At 33.3% G+C, this 15,420-nt stretch overlaps 1 long non-coding RNA gene across 1 annotated transcript; it reads left to right on the top strand.

Annotated features, from left to right (window-relative positions):
- The first annotated feature begins 13,952 nt into the window (after positions 1-13,952).
- Positions 13,953-14,878, top strand: LOC133204170 (uncharacterized). The gene is made up of 3 exons (XR_009723570.1): positions 13,953-14,115; positions 14,339-14,484; positions 14,762-14,878. It is a non-coding gene; the product is annotated as an uncharacterized LOC133204170 (long non-coding RNA).
- Positions 14,879-15,420: the final 542 nt, after the last annotated feature.

The following is a 15,420-nucleotide window of genomic DNA, read 5'->3' as shown; positions in this document are numbered from 1 at the left end:
ATATATACATTGGCTAGAAAATATCTGAAAATATATAGATGAACATTCAAGCATTTATAATACTGAAAGTTATTCAGCAAGAGAGTTTTTGCACAAATTTAATTTTCAGTAAAATTGTGTATATTGTGCACTGAGGAACTTAGTAATAAGTATGTAACTCATTATCATTATCCATTTCTTTAGAGGATGTATTCGGAGTATATTTAAATAATCATTATCTTCTAGAAAAGAGCACACAAAACTTTTCTCTCCGTGCAAAGCATGACACATATGCATACACTCCAGCATTTACCACAACCACAGTTACACATTTTCCAGGGCGTTTGAAGTCGAGCACATACATGAAAATGTGTTAAGCTGGACACATGTGCAAACACACAAGCATCTACCACACCACCAGTTACATATTTTCCAAGGCGTGTGAAGTCGAGCACATACATGAAAATGTGTGAAGCTGGACACATATGCAAACACACAAGCATCTATCACAACCAATTACATATTTTCCAAGGCGTGTGAAGTCGAGCACATACATGAAAATGTGTGAAGCTGGACACATATGCAAACACACAAGCATCTACCACAACACCAGTTACATATTTTCCAAGGCGTATGAAGTCGAGCACATACATGAAAATGTGTGAAGCTGGACACATATGCAAACACACAAGCATCTACCACAACACCAGTTACATATTTTCCAAGGCGTGTGAAGTCGAGCACATACATGAAAATGAGTGAAGCTGGACACATATGCAAACATACAACATCTTCCACTACACCAGTTACATATTTTCCAAGGCGTGTGAAGTCGAGCACACACATGAAAATGTGTGAAGCTGGACACATATGCAAACACACAAGCATCTATCGCAACCAATTACATATTTTCCAAGGCGTGTGAAGTCGAGCACACACATGAAAATGTGTGAAGCTGGACACATATGCAAACACACAAGCATCTACCACAACACCAGTTACATATTTTCCAAGGCGTGTGAAGTCGAGCACATACATGAAAATGTGTGAAGCTGGACACATATGCAAACACACAAGCATCTACCACAACACCAGTTACATATTTTCCAAGGCGTGTGAAGTCGAGCACATACATGAAAATGTGTGAAGCTGGACACATATGCAAACACACAAGCATCTATCACAACCAATTACATATTTTCCAAGGCGTATGAAGTCGAGCACATACATGAAAATGTGTGAAGCTGGACACATATGCAAACACACAAGCATCTACCACAACACCAGTTACATATTTTCCAAGGCGTGTGAAGTCGAGCACATACATGAAAATGTGTGAAGCTGGACACATATGCAAACACACAAGCATCTATCACAACCAATTACATATTTTCCAAGGCGTATGAAGTCGAGCACATACATGAAAATGTGTGAAGCTGGACACATATGCAAACACACAAGCATCTACCACAACCAGTTACATATTTTTCAAGGCTTGTGAAGTCGAGCACATACATAATCTCCTACCACAGACGCAATACACGTAACATTTACTCCAAAGTATAAAGTCAAGCTCAAACAGGCTCACTGCTTGAAGCTGGACACATGCATTTACTTATGCATCTCGCAAAACTACATCTGAACCTATTTTCTAATAGGTGTTTAAGCAATTTTGTTTATTTTGTGAATATGTAAATTGCACCATTATGCTTACAAGATGTCAACATTATTAACCTGTACAGAAATACTCATTAGATAGCCTTTAATAGTTTAAGTTGGAAATACTAGTACTTTGCCTGATTTATGTTGTGTAGTTTCTCGTCAGTGATCTTGAGTAATAACTGAGTATGGCATTTTTAGTTCCATTTAAACTGCAAAGTTTTAACATGTACATGCACCATAAAGGATAAATAATATTGTATTGTATTTTAACTTTTTTAAATTTTATTCTTTGTCATTTTATTGCCTGTTCAAGTAAAAGATGTAATCTTGTAATGTTTGTAACTGTTTTTGGTAGATATTTATGAAGCAGAAATTATAACAGAAAAGGTTTCAATACATCTACACAAAAAGCAAATAAAAAAGAGTTCTCCATCTATCAGATATCACCAAATCAGATGAGTTAAAGGTTAAGTCATAGGGAATTTTAAAGTTTATTATACCTATATTCTGATATCTGATACCATTTTTACATTTTTGATTGTCCATCTACAGTATACAAAAATAGTATAAATTTTTATATTTTGTAGATGACAATCTCTAATACTAAATACAACTGGAAATTGATATAACGCTTGAAAATTTGTGTATTTTTAGTAAGATCGAGTTTAACAAAAACGAGGTGGGGGTAACACAAAAGACACATCAGATACCTATTTATTTTAAAAGTCAAAAACCATTTGTTGAAATCTAAGTACGAGTATATTAAACAAAGGCCAGTATTTAAACAAGGATTTAAAAAAGTTTCATATATATATATATATATATATATATATATATATATATATATATATATATATATATATATATATATATCAACTTTAATGCAGCATTAAAGGTGAAAGGTTAAATTTAATTACCTTTTCTTTTGAGTAAAGGTTACCTTTTCACCTTTACTTTTTGTAAAGTTAATACAAAGATGACTTTGCTTTTTGGAGCACCTTTAATGAGATTTACTTTGCAAGTAAAGTTTTGTAAAGCTATTTTTTCAAGCAGTGTCCTTAACGTTAAATATTTTGATATTAATTATTGAGGCAAAAATGTTTATCTTCACAATCTGCAACTATATATCTTAAAATTCTCTTCAAATATTACGTAATGAGGGGCCATAAGGGGCCAGAATGCTTAATCTTTGAAGCTCAGAGGGGCCAAAAGTCTTTCATCTATAACTCCTTAACATTAAATATTTTGATATTAATTATTGAAGCAAAAATGTTCATCTTCCCAATCTGCATCTATATCTCTTAAAATTTTATAATAAATTTCGTAGTTAGGGGCCATAAGGGGCCAGAATGCTAAATCTTTGACGCAAGCTTGTCTAGTAATTATTAATTTCTTTAACCTTTCTGAGCAGAAATCTCTTGAAATGCCTCTGTTTATTGGATCTTTCCACCTATCTGTATGACCTTGACCTTTGACCTTGAACTTTGATCTTGATATAGGACCTTGACATTAAGGTCAGAATGTTTACTGAGGAAGTGGAGAGTTGATTACAACTCCCAGTGTGTAACAGGCTAAGGATTATTATATAAACCCCCCCCCCCCTTTTTTTTCTTGGAAAAAAATGACAGCAGTTGCAACATGCAATATTTCTCTAGAATTGAATTCACACATCGGATCGACACGAAACTTTAGAGAACTGTAGCTGAGACTCCAAAGTAACTCCCTGTAGAGTTTTATGGTCTTTCTCTGAAAAATGTAGAAATTACATTTTTTTCCGGAAAAACTTCAAAGAAAAAAATCATCCCGAGAGCAATGTGAAATCTTTCTCTTAGTTTCAAATCACACTTCAGATAGATATAAGATTTCAGGGAGTTGTAGCTAAGAACCTACTGGAACTTTCTTAAGTTTTATTGTCCTTCTCTCCCTCTCTCCAAAAAAAAAAAAGAATAATGAAAATTATCGGCAAACATAACTTTGGGTTAAATTTGAAACTAAGGACATGCATCCAGCTACAGTAGCAGGTTAAAACATAGAACGTAAAGATTTTTTTTTTAAATGACCTTGACCCAAAGGTCACAATCAAGCTTAAAGATGTGGAAGTAGTTACAATTGTTAGTTAAAAAGAAACATAAAAAAAATAACTCACCCCCCCCCCCTTTCTTAAAAAAAAATCACATCAACAACAACGTAGAATATTTCTGTAAAATTCAAACCAGACCTCGGATCGACACCAAATTTGGTACAAATGTAGTATAGACCTCAGAGAAACTTTCTGGAAAGTTTTACGGTGAGTCTTATAAGTATATAGAAGTCATGAAGTTTCACGGCAAAAACTACAAGTTCTGTTGTGTTTGAAATTAAAGTGCAGGTGAACGAAGAAATGAACTTAACCTTTTATTGGCTATTTCTTCAGATGTCGTTAATAGCATTCGATTCTCCTGATATGATATGACATTTTAATAACGAGCATTCTCTCTTTCTTTTACATGTGGAATTTATTTGATTTTTATTTGGAATTAATCAGTTTCCAGACATAGCGATTTTCGATATATTAAAAACAATTCTCGCTTTCATTGTCGTGTTTCCCTTCTAAAAATGCATGTTGGGAGTTTAATTTGTGCTACATATATTTAATATAACCCAAAGAAATGCTTATTTAAATGTTTCATATTTATTTCAGGATATTCAGTCAGAAATGCTAAAATCCGAACCCGATCTTTAAAGCTTTCAACAAAGCTACATGTATTTACAAAAAAATCAGCATGCTCACAATATCGATGAATTGGGCCACAGTCCACTAATACATTTTCATTAGGGAACAGTGTAAACGTTTTCTCACGCAGCCCGTCCCTTCTTATTTTATATACTGCTTGCAAGTTCAGGAACTATTTGCCTTTACGGAACTTCTTTCTTCCCCTACCGATTCTAAAAATACGCTTGCATCTATTCTATAGTCCTAAACATTTTAACTTACTACTGTTGTCGGAATGCATGGCCTAATGGTTAGCGCACCTGCCTTTCAACCCAAGGGTTTTGAGTTCGATCCCTGCTTGAAGAGCAATTTTTTTTTTAAATAGACTTTTACGGAAACATCCAAAAATGTTTAACGACTAGTAATTTGTCTAGGAGAAATGATGTCTCTTATGTTTTATTAAGGTCTTTCGTCTTCAGCGGAAGACCCTTCTATTATTCTTCGGTTTCTTTTTTACCTTTATTATTAGGGTCTTCCGTCTTCAGCGGAAGACCCTTCTATTATTCTTAGGTTTCTTTTTTACCTTTATTATTATTAGGGTCTTCCGTCTTCAGCGGAAGACCCTTCTATTATTCTTCGGTTTCTTTTTTACCTTTATTATTATTTTTATTCTTTTTTCTTCTTACAAAATTTGTGCAGACGATTTCTCGGAGATGGCTCGTTCGATTTTATTCAAATTTTCATGGTAGATGCGTTGATATCTGAAGTTAATTCCGGCAAATCCGTTAAGGGATATTTACTTCCGGTCGGAAATTATCGTCCTTTTATCAAAATTTAGAGGACCTCCTTGTCTGCGATGGAACTCAAAAACGGCTTAAGATAGAGCGCTGAAATTTTCAGTGATGATAGAGGACATGTTGCCATTTTGCACCTGGGTTTAGATATTTTCCGGAAGTGCCTAGTATGGAAGCTCGGTAGGGGTCGAAATTTAGGACACGAATCATGAGTGAATTTTTGAGAAATTTTGTATCATATCTTTTAAAGTATAATTATTTTGTTAAAACATACTGAACAATATTTGTGCAGAATGACAAGATCTTTAATATGATATCAAGAAAAAAGGGCTGACTCATCACATTAGGGGCCGATAGGGGCCGAAAGTCTTTGATCGATAACTCATAAACAAGCAATATTTTTGTATACATTACTGAAGCAAAATTATTCATCTTAACAAGGTACAACTATGTATTATGATTTTTACGACATAAATAAGGGCCACAAGGGGCCAAAATGCTTAATCTTTGACGCTTTATATCTCGAAAAGGGGAAACATTTTGAAAAGCAATATTGAACAAAAGTTGTTTAGAATGATGATCTGAACAATGTGCATCCTTTGAATTTTTCCTAAACAGCCCCTATAAGGACTTAAAGGGACGGCCCCTAAATATTTCAAGTCTACATATCTCGAAAAGGAAAAGAAACTTCTGAATAGTTGTTGAACAGAAAGTCTTCAAAATTACAAGACCTTTCATGTGGTATCAAGAAAAAGGGGCTGACCCCTCACATTAGGGGCTCAGAGGGGCCAAAAGTCTTTCATCTATATCTCCGGTCCTTAACGTTAAATATTTTGATATTAATTATTGAGGCAAAAATGTTTATCTTCACAATCTGCAACTATATATCTTAAAATTCTCTTCAAATATTACGTAATGAGGGGCCATAAGGGGCCAGAATGCTTAATCTTTGAAGCTCAGAGGGGCCAAAAGTCTTTCATCTATAACTCCTTAACATTAAATATTTTGATATTAATTATTGAAGCAAAAATGTTCATCTTCCCAATCTGCATCTATATCTCTTAAAATTTTATAATAAATTTCGTAGTTAGGGGCCATAAGGGGCCAGAATGCTAAATCTTTGACGCAAGCTTGTCTAGTAATTATTAATTTCTTTAACCTTTCTGAGCAGAAATCTCTTGAAATGCCTCTGTTTATTGGATCTTTCCACCTATCTGTATGACCTTGACCTTTGACCTTGAACTTTGATCTTGATATAGGACCTTGACATTAAGGTCAGAATGTTTACTGAGGAAGTGGAGAGTTGATTACAACTCCCAGTGTGTAACAGGCTAAGGATTATTATATAAACCCCCCCCCCCTTTTTTTTCTTGGAAAAAAATGACAGCAGTTGCAACATGCAATATTTCTCTAGAATTGAATTCACACATCGGATCGACACGAAACTTTAGAGAACTGTAGCTGAGACTCCAAAGTAACTCCCTGTAGAGTTTTATGGTCTTTCTCTGAAAAATGTAGAAATTACATTTTTTTCCGGAAAAACTTCAAAGAAAAAAATCATCCCGAGAGCAATGTGAAATCTTTCTCTTAGTTTCAAATCACACTTCAGATAGATATAAGATTTCAGGGAGTTGTAGCTAAGAACCTACTGGAACTTTCTTAAGTTTTATTGTCCTTCTCTCCCTCTCTCCAAAAAAAAAAAAGAATAATGAAAATTATCGGCAAACATAACTTTGGGTTAAATTTGAAACTAAGGACATGCATCCAGCTACAGTAGCAGGTTAAAACATAGAACGTAAAGATTTTTTTTTTAAATGACCTTGACCCAAAGGTCACAATCAAGCTTAAAGATGTGGAAGTAGTTACAATTGTTAGTTAAAAAGAAACATAAAAAAAATAACTCACCCCCCCCCCCTTTCTTAAAAAAAAATCACATCAACAACAACGTAGAATATTTCTGTAAAATTCAAACCAGACCTCGGATCGACACCAAATTTGGTACAAATGTAGTATAGACCTCAGAGAAACTTTCTGGAAAGTTTTACGGTGAGTCTTATAAGTATATAGAAGTCATGAAGTTTCACGGCAAAAACTACAAGTTCTGTTGTGTTTGAAATTAAAGTGCAGGTGAACGAAGAAATGAACTTAACCTTTTATTGGCTATTTCTTCAGATGTCGTTAATAGCATTCGATTCTCCTGATATGATATGACATTTTAATAACGAGCATTCTCTCTTTCTTTTACATGTGGAATTTATTTGATTTTTATTTGGAATTAATCAGTTTCCAGACATAGCGATTTTCGATATATTAAAAACAATTCTCGCTTTCATTGTCGTGTTTCCCTTCTAAAAATGCATGTTGGGAGTTTAATTTGTGCTACATATATTTAATATAACCCAAAGAAATGCTTATTTAAATGTTTCATATTTATTTCAGGATATTCAGTCAGAAATGCTAAAATCCGAACCCGATCTTTAAAGCTTTCAACAAAGCTACATGTATTTACAAAAAAATCAGCATGCTCACAATATCGATGAATTGGGCCACAGTCCACTAATACATTTTCATTAGGGAACAGTGTAAACGTTTTCTCACGCAGCCCGTCCCTTCTTATTTTATATACTGCTTGCAAGTTCAGGAACTATTTGCCTTTACGGAACTTCTTTCTTCCCCTACCGATTCTAAAAATACGCTTGCATCTATTCTATAGTCCTAAACATTTTAACTTACTACTGTTGTCGGAATGCATGGCCTAATGGTTAGCGCACCTGCCTTTCAACCCAAGGGTTTTGAGTTCGATCCCTGCTTGAAGAGCAATTTTTTTTTTAAATAGACTTTTACGGAAACATCCAAAAATGTTTAACGACTAGTAATTTGTCTAGGAGAAATGATGTCTCTTATGTTTTATTAAGGTCTTTCGTCTTCAGCGGAAGACCCTTCTATTATTCTTCGGTTTCTTTTTTACCTTTATTATTAGGGTCTTCCGTCTTCAGCGGAAGACCCTTCTATTATTCTTAGGTTTCTTTTTTACCTTTATTATTATTAGGGTCTTCCGTCTTCAGCGGAAGACCCTTCTATTATTCTTCGGTTTCTTTTTTACCTTTATTATTATTTTTATTCTTTTTTCTTCTTACAAAATTTGTGCAGACGATTTCTCGGAGATGGCTCGTTCGATTTTATTCAAATTTTCATGGTAGATGCGTTGATATCTGAAGTTAATTCCGGCAAATCCGTTAAGGGATATTTACTTCCGGTCGGAAATTATCGTCCTTTTATCAAAATTTAGAGGACCTCCTTGTCTGCGATGGAACTCAAAAACGGCTTAAGATAGAGCGCTGAAATTTTCAGTGATGATAGAGGACATGTTGCCATTTTGCACCTGGGTTTAGATATTTTCCGGAAGTGCCTAGTATGGAAGCTCGGTAGGGGTCGAAATTTAGGACACGAATCATGAGTGAATTTTTGAGAAATTTTGTATCATATCTTTTAAAGTATAATTATTTTGTTAAAACATACTGAACAATATTTGTGCAGAATGACAAGATCTTTAATATGATATCAAGAAAAAAGGGCTGACTCATCACATTAGGGGCCGATAGGGGCCGAAAGTCTTTGATCGATAACTCATAAACAAGCAATATTTTTGTATACATTACTGAAGCAAAATTATTCATCTTAACAAGGTACAACTATGTATTATGATTTTTACGACATAAATAAGGGCCACAAGGGGCCAAAATGCTTAATCTTTGACGCTTTATATCTCGAAAAGGGGAAACATTTTGAAAAGCAATATTGAACAAAAGTTGTTTAGAATGATGATCTGAACAATGTGCATCCTTTGAATTTTTCCTAAACAGCCCCTATAAGGACTTAAAGGGACGGCCCCTAAATATTTCAAGTCTACATATCTCGAAAAGGAAAAGAAACTTCTGAATAGTTGTTGAACAGAAAGTCTTCAAAATTACAAGACCTTTCATGTGGTATCAAGAAAAAGGGGCTGACCCCTCACATTAGGGGCTCAGAGGGGCCAAAAGTCTTTCATCTATATCTCCCACTGCATGAAAATTTGGCTTTACAAAACAAGTAAAGATAATGTAAATTTATTATTTACAATGCCTTTAATTGGCTTTTCTGAAAAAAGTCAAAGTTGGAAAAGGTAACCTTTACATTAACTTTACATGCACTTAAATATGATGTAATGTCCCACATTGTCTTGACTTTACAAAAAAGTAAAGTTAATATTTACAAACATTAAACACAGTATTTGGGGTACATTAAATCTGATAATTACAAATATTAAATTTAATTAAATAACATCTTTAATAGCCACAAAAATTAATTACTGTTTTCCATTCTTTTGAATAAAGCTTGTGCATATGATAAATAAGCTTTTCCTTCCAAATTGAAACTGCAAAAGAAGTCTGGACATCATACTTAATATACAAAGTAACAACAGATTGACTTAAACTTTGTTTATTACTATATTAAACATTTTTATACAAACATATAATCAACAACATCAAATTTCTTGACAGTATCTGTTGTACATAGTCTATCCTGCAAATCCCATACACATAGATAAGTATCCAGGACAGAGTACATTGCACTAAAATCCTTTTCAAACATGTCATTTTGATTTATAAAGAACCAATTGTTCATCCTTGAATTTAAAGATTTGAATTGACATGAAACTGTGCTCCACTTTTTTGTTACTTGACATGCGTTTCTGTGGAAATCAACAACTGTCCAAATATATATTTTGTCACATATTCCTTTTCAGAGTCCAAAACTTTTATTCTCATGCAGGCAGTCTTCTACTGTTTTCCTTAAAAGAAAAAAATATATATATATTTTCAGTGACATGAATATTTTCATAGGCATTTGTGTTATAAATTCAAATAAACTGTGATATCAGTATTCACAGTATCATGACTAATGAAAATTGAAACGAGATGCAACCATATTAATACATGTAGATAAAAATTTCATAGATGACCTTTAACCTCAAAAAGAAAATATTTTGAACCATTAATGTCAGCCTTTATTTTTACCAAAAAGACTATGTCAATCTTATTAAATAAGACAGATACAAACTGATGAACATATTGCTATTAACTTATTTTATGATATAAATGGACTGGGCCACTAGCCCTTATCTTACCCCAAAGATTAAAATTTAATAACTCTGTAATTTCTTTGTTTATCATTACCTAATTTTTCTTTTGAAAGGATTATTTACAAAATATACTAATGTAGGAGTAAAATAAGATTTCTCGTGACCTTCTGTAGATAAGATACTTTTGCAGAATTGAGAAAATGTTTGTCTTACTTGCAAGATAATTTGTGAAAAAGAACTGGCATCAGTATCTATGAATAATTACTGAACACATATAATTAACTCCATTTTCCTTCTTAGTCACCAGGTAACAAAAAGACCAATAGTTGCTGCTTATAGAGCTATAGTATGATATTCAAGTTATGGTTTAGGATATATGTACCTTTCTCCCAGTAGCATGTTGCTGCTCATGAATTATTTCCTGATCTTGGAATTGTAAAAAGTTGACAGGTCCCTCATTTTGAAGATAACATGCTAAAATGGAATTTATACTTTGATAAACATTTCATACATCTGGATAAATATAGCCAATGTTTTCACAAATACTTTTGAGTTTGAAGCATACCAAAGAATGATTTTAAAAATACACAATGCAATCACAGTTAATAGTTATGAATTGCCGAACACCCTTATGTTTGTTTTCTTCACAATTAAAGAATACTTTAGGTCTAAGCAACACTTGCCATCTATAAAATTAAACTCTTGAACTCTTCTCAAGTGTTTCTTCTTCATGAAAGATATGTCAATAAGGTGCTAACTCTCTCACAGTAAGCTGAGTAGCTGGAGCCTGGAAAAAGTAATAACACATTTTTTGAAAACAGAAATGTATAATTATACTGACTCCCGAAAAAGTCAAGCAATTGATAATTTAAATAATTGTTTAAGCAACATTTTTATGATATTATTTATTGATTTTTTTTAAAACTAATATGTACAAGTACCGTCAAAAAACATTGGGATCCCTTGGTCTGGTAAATCATACATTGTTGTCATCCACGACTTTCTTCAAGAACCTGCATAATTGATTTCACTGTACCTGTTTTTGAAAATGGACATGGTTTAGAATACAAAATAATATCTATAAAATATAACCTAACTTGTCCTCTGTTAAAAACATTGCCATACCCTGGCTTCTACATTTTTTTCCCTAGCACTAATGTAAGCAGCTAAACATCCTGAAATTGTGACCTAGAATTGTTTTCCTTGGTCTTGTTTAATCCATGATCATTTACAGAAAAAAATGGAACATTATCCCCAATTTATCAAGTTACTTATCTAAACACAGATATTTAGCTTAGTTTTTCCTGACTTTCATCAGTTTCAATGTTTCACAATGTATGCTGAAAACAGATGGAAAACGTAAACAAACCTGCAGTGCATGCCAGCCCGGGAGCTCGAACAGTTTTCCAAGCAATAACCTCCTTAAATCTTCTGGTAGATGAAAAGGTATCAATTCAACTGATCAATGGTTGCATATTTTCGTCGAAAATACCGATGAGACCCGCTCAACTTGATTTGAAATGATTGGCTATTCATTGGAATACAGTGCCATATTTGGGTTACTGTTAAAAGTAGATCGTTCGTTTTGTATTCGAGAAGACTTGGATGAAGAGGATTACACAATACTGAGGTGGAAAACATCCGTATATATGATAAAATATATTTCAGTATTTTAAAGTAAAGGTTGTCAAATGAACGGGACATATTACTGATATTACCTCTTATAAACAAAACTAATAAGCGTTGGACTTATTCAGGGCATTTGCAATGGATGGGAACCAGTCTACGAGGCAACAAAAATTCCGCCAAGAATAAACAAAGAGATTGCGAGATGTTGTTTACGTGTGTCACACGACACTGACTGCAAGGTAATGAAAATGTGCTTATTTTTTGTGTATAACTGTTTTCTGTCTTTCAAGATATTGAACAACAGTCGTTTAACATTTAGACGAAATTGCGAAACATCTAGGGGAGATCCGGAGAGAGGGAAGAAGAGGGGTCCCCTCTCAAGTTGTTGCATCTACTATATAGTGGTGGTATCAGTGTCAGGATATAATAAATTAAAATGGAAAAATCATAATAAAAATTTTGTTATAGATTTAGGAAAGCTAAATAAAGGGGCGACTATTTTTTGTTTGATGCGGGGGGGGGGGATTAAAATCTATACTTATAAATTAATAAATTTTGCAAATAAACTCCGAAACGGATGCACCAGAGTTTTTACTTACTCCTTTAAGAATACACTAGATACAATATGATGTCCGTAAACTATATTTAGATTTCACTCGCATTGTAAGTATCGTACATTAAATTAAAAGTCTACTTTTATTTTCTATAAAGAGCCATGAAATAGCAAAAACGTGAGTATGGTGGCGTTTCCGGTTGGCGGATCTAAGTTTCTGGCAATTTTCAATTAAACTGACAACAAGCAATCGTTTATTTATTTCATAAAACGTCATCACTGAATTATTCAATCAAAACTTGATTTAAAAGACATAAAAGAAATAAGTTGTGATAACCGATTAAAAAGGGAAATGTGCAAATTATTTTTGTCATTCACCGATCTTAATATTGACGGAAGCTTCTAGAACATCATATAGCATCGAGCCCGATGTTAAAAAGAAAAACGAGACGAACATAAAAAAAGCTTATGTGTGAATGGTCATTGAAATAATGGTAAATCGTTGATAACACTATAAGTTGTGAATATATTTATATATCGAAAGACTGTTACATATATGTAGTAGGTTTTCCTAATAAATTTATCGGTAAAATGCCTCACCGAGAGCTTCGTGGAGACGAACCCGAAGTACAATTTCTACTTCGTAATAAACTTGCTTACATGAAAAGAGAAAATTAATGAATAAGACATTGTTCAAATACAATTAAAGCTGTAAAATTTTGTGCTTTAATCAATACATTTCAGTTTTTTTTTTCTGAATACAGTCTTTTGTATCAAATACTCGGCCTATTCATAGGGCGTTAAAAGCTAATTTTTACACAGGTACCTGCGTCTTGGATTATATATATGTATGTACCTTATTGATATGTAAAAAGAAAAAAGTAAAGTTCATTTTTTACATATCAATAAGGCACATACATATACATAAACCAAGACCCAAGTACCTGTGAATTTTTAACCCCCCCCCCCCCCCCCAATCAGTTTATCAGTAAAATGTGAATATTCGCTGCTTTTATCCTTGACGGAAATGATATAAGAGCATCTGAAGTACAATATCCATAACATCATGAACATAGTATAACAGGTTTCACAATAAACATCAATTAATGAAATTGTTATTTTTTCAAGTTTTTACGAAAGGGGGGGGGGGGGCACATGCGGGATTTTGAACAAAGTATTTCTTCCTGCTATAACCCTGTAGGCTGTCAGTAGAAATTAACTACAATATATTTTCTGTCGGTAGTGGTATAAATTCAATTCCCCGCGCTTGCGCGGGATTTCATCTAGTATATTAACCTCAAAAATGTTTAAAAGATATAATCTCATCTCAACTGAAAAAAATTATTAATAATCTTTCCTTGTCTGATGCCATTATTCCCTTTACCTCACTGAAATAAGAGTTTCTTTTTCCTTTTTGTAGTGGCGATGGGGGGGGGGGGGGGGTCAAACTTTGTTCATATAAGATAAACATGAATAATCTGTCCCTCATTATTAAGGAAATCAAATATTCTGTTCATCACTGACTGGAAAATAATTAATCCGACTTAGCTGTCAAAAAATTACCTTTTCATAATTTATCTTTTGTAGAAACAAAGAGTGGAGAGCTAATGCATGGTGCTAAGTATGGAAAGGTCTCTTGTGGTTTGGTTGTGCCAGAGACAAATGTGCATTATTTCCATGTTGGGTAATGTCCTTAAGAATGGAATTTTTTTTCAAATACAAGGGACATGACTTTTTCATACACTATCGCTGTTCAGGGATCAAAATATTTTTAAACATTGTTAGATACTCACTACATTATTTCATCTTCAGAGAAGTATTTAAATTATTTTCTCACATTTCTTAAAGAGACCAGTGTGGTGAGGAGATTTTTTAAAATTTTAATCCTGAATTTTGATATTGTACAGGTCAGAAGTCTCGGTACACTTTAGGTGAGTGGCAGTTGGGAAGATGGATGACCTTCAGATAGTTTGAGATGAAGAAGTTCTTTTAAATGATTGAAAGTGATCATCATAGAATCAACTCCATTATGAAGATAAATTATGAGAGTCAGGTGAGGAATTGACTTCAATGTGTTATAACATTGTGTAAATGAATCTTCATTATTAATATCTTTTACATTTTATTTTTGAACTTGTTTTTCTATTATTCTAAACTTCCAAAAATAAAATTAAAGTAGTTAAAGCATGCTATAAACATTTAACGTATCTTGGCAAGTTTTCAAGGTTATTGCAGAAGTGCTTTAATTTCAAAAGATAACTAATTAATGCAAATTTGGAAAAGAAATGGATGTTATTCTCTATAATTTCAAAGATTATGTTTATTATTAGCACTCCTTTTGTCCAACACCTGAGAGATCTGAGTACCCAGCCTACTGTTGAATTAATTGGTGACCAAGAAAAGATGACAGAGAGGGGAATCAAATATGGATGCCATCATGATCAAGAATATATACATTGGCTAGAAAATATCTGAAAATATATAGATGAACATTCAAGCATTTATAATACTGAAAGTTATTCAGCAAGAGAGTTTTTGCACAAATTTAATTTTCAGTAAAATTGTGTATATTGTGCACTGAGGAACTTAGTAATAAGTATGTAACTCATTATCATTATCCATTTCTTTAGAGGATGTATTCGGAGTATATTTAAATAATCATTATCTTCTAGAAAAGAGCACACAAAACTTTTCTCTCCGTGCAAAGCATGACACATATGCATACACTCCAGCATTTACCACAACCACAGTTACACATTTTCCAGGGCGTTTGAAGTCGAGCACATACATGAAAATGTGTTAAGCTGGACACATGTGCAAACACACAAGCATCTACCACACCACCAGTTACATATTTTCCAAGGCGTGTGAAGTCGAGCACATACATGAAAATGTGTGAAGCTGGACACATATGCAAACACACAAGCATCTATCACAACCAATTACATATTTTCCAAGGCGTGTGAAGTCGAGCACATACATGAAAATG

This window comes from Saccostrea echinata, unplaced genomic scaffold (assembly GCF_033153115.1).
Source record: "Saccostrea echinata isolate AGI-Se365-2 ecotype Australia unplaced genomic scaffold, CSIRO_AGI_Sech_v1 ptg000052l, whole genome shotgun sequence".
NCBI classification, from domain to species: Eukaryota; Metazoa; Mollusca; class Bivalvia; order Ostreida; family Ostreidae; genus Saccostrea; species Saccostrea echinata.
This window is presented reverse-complemented; position numbering and strand designations above follow the sequence as displayed.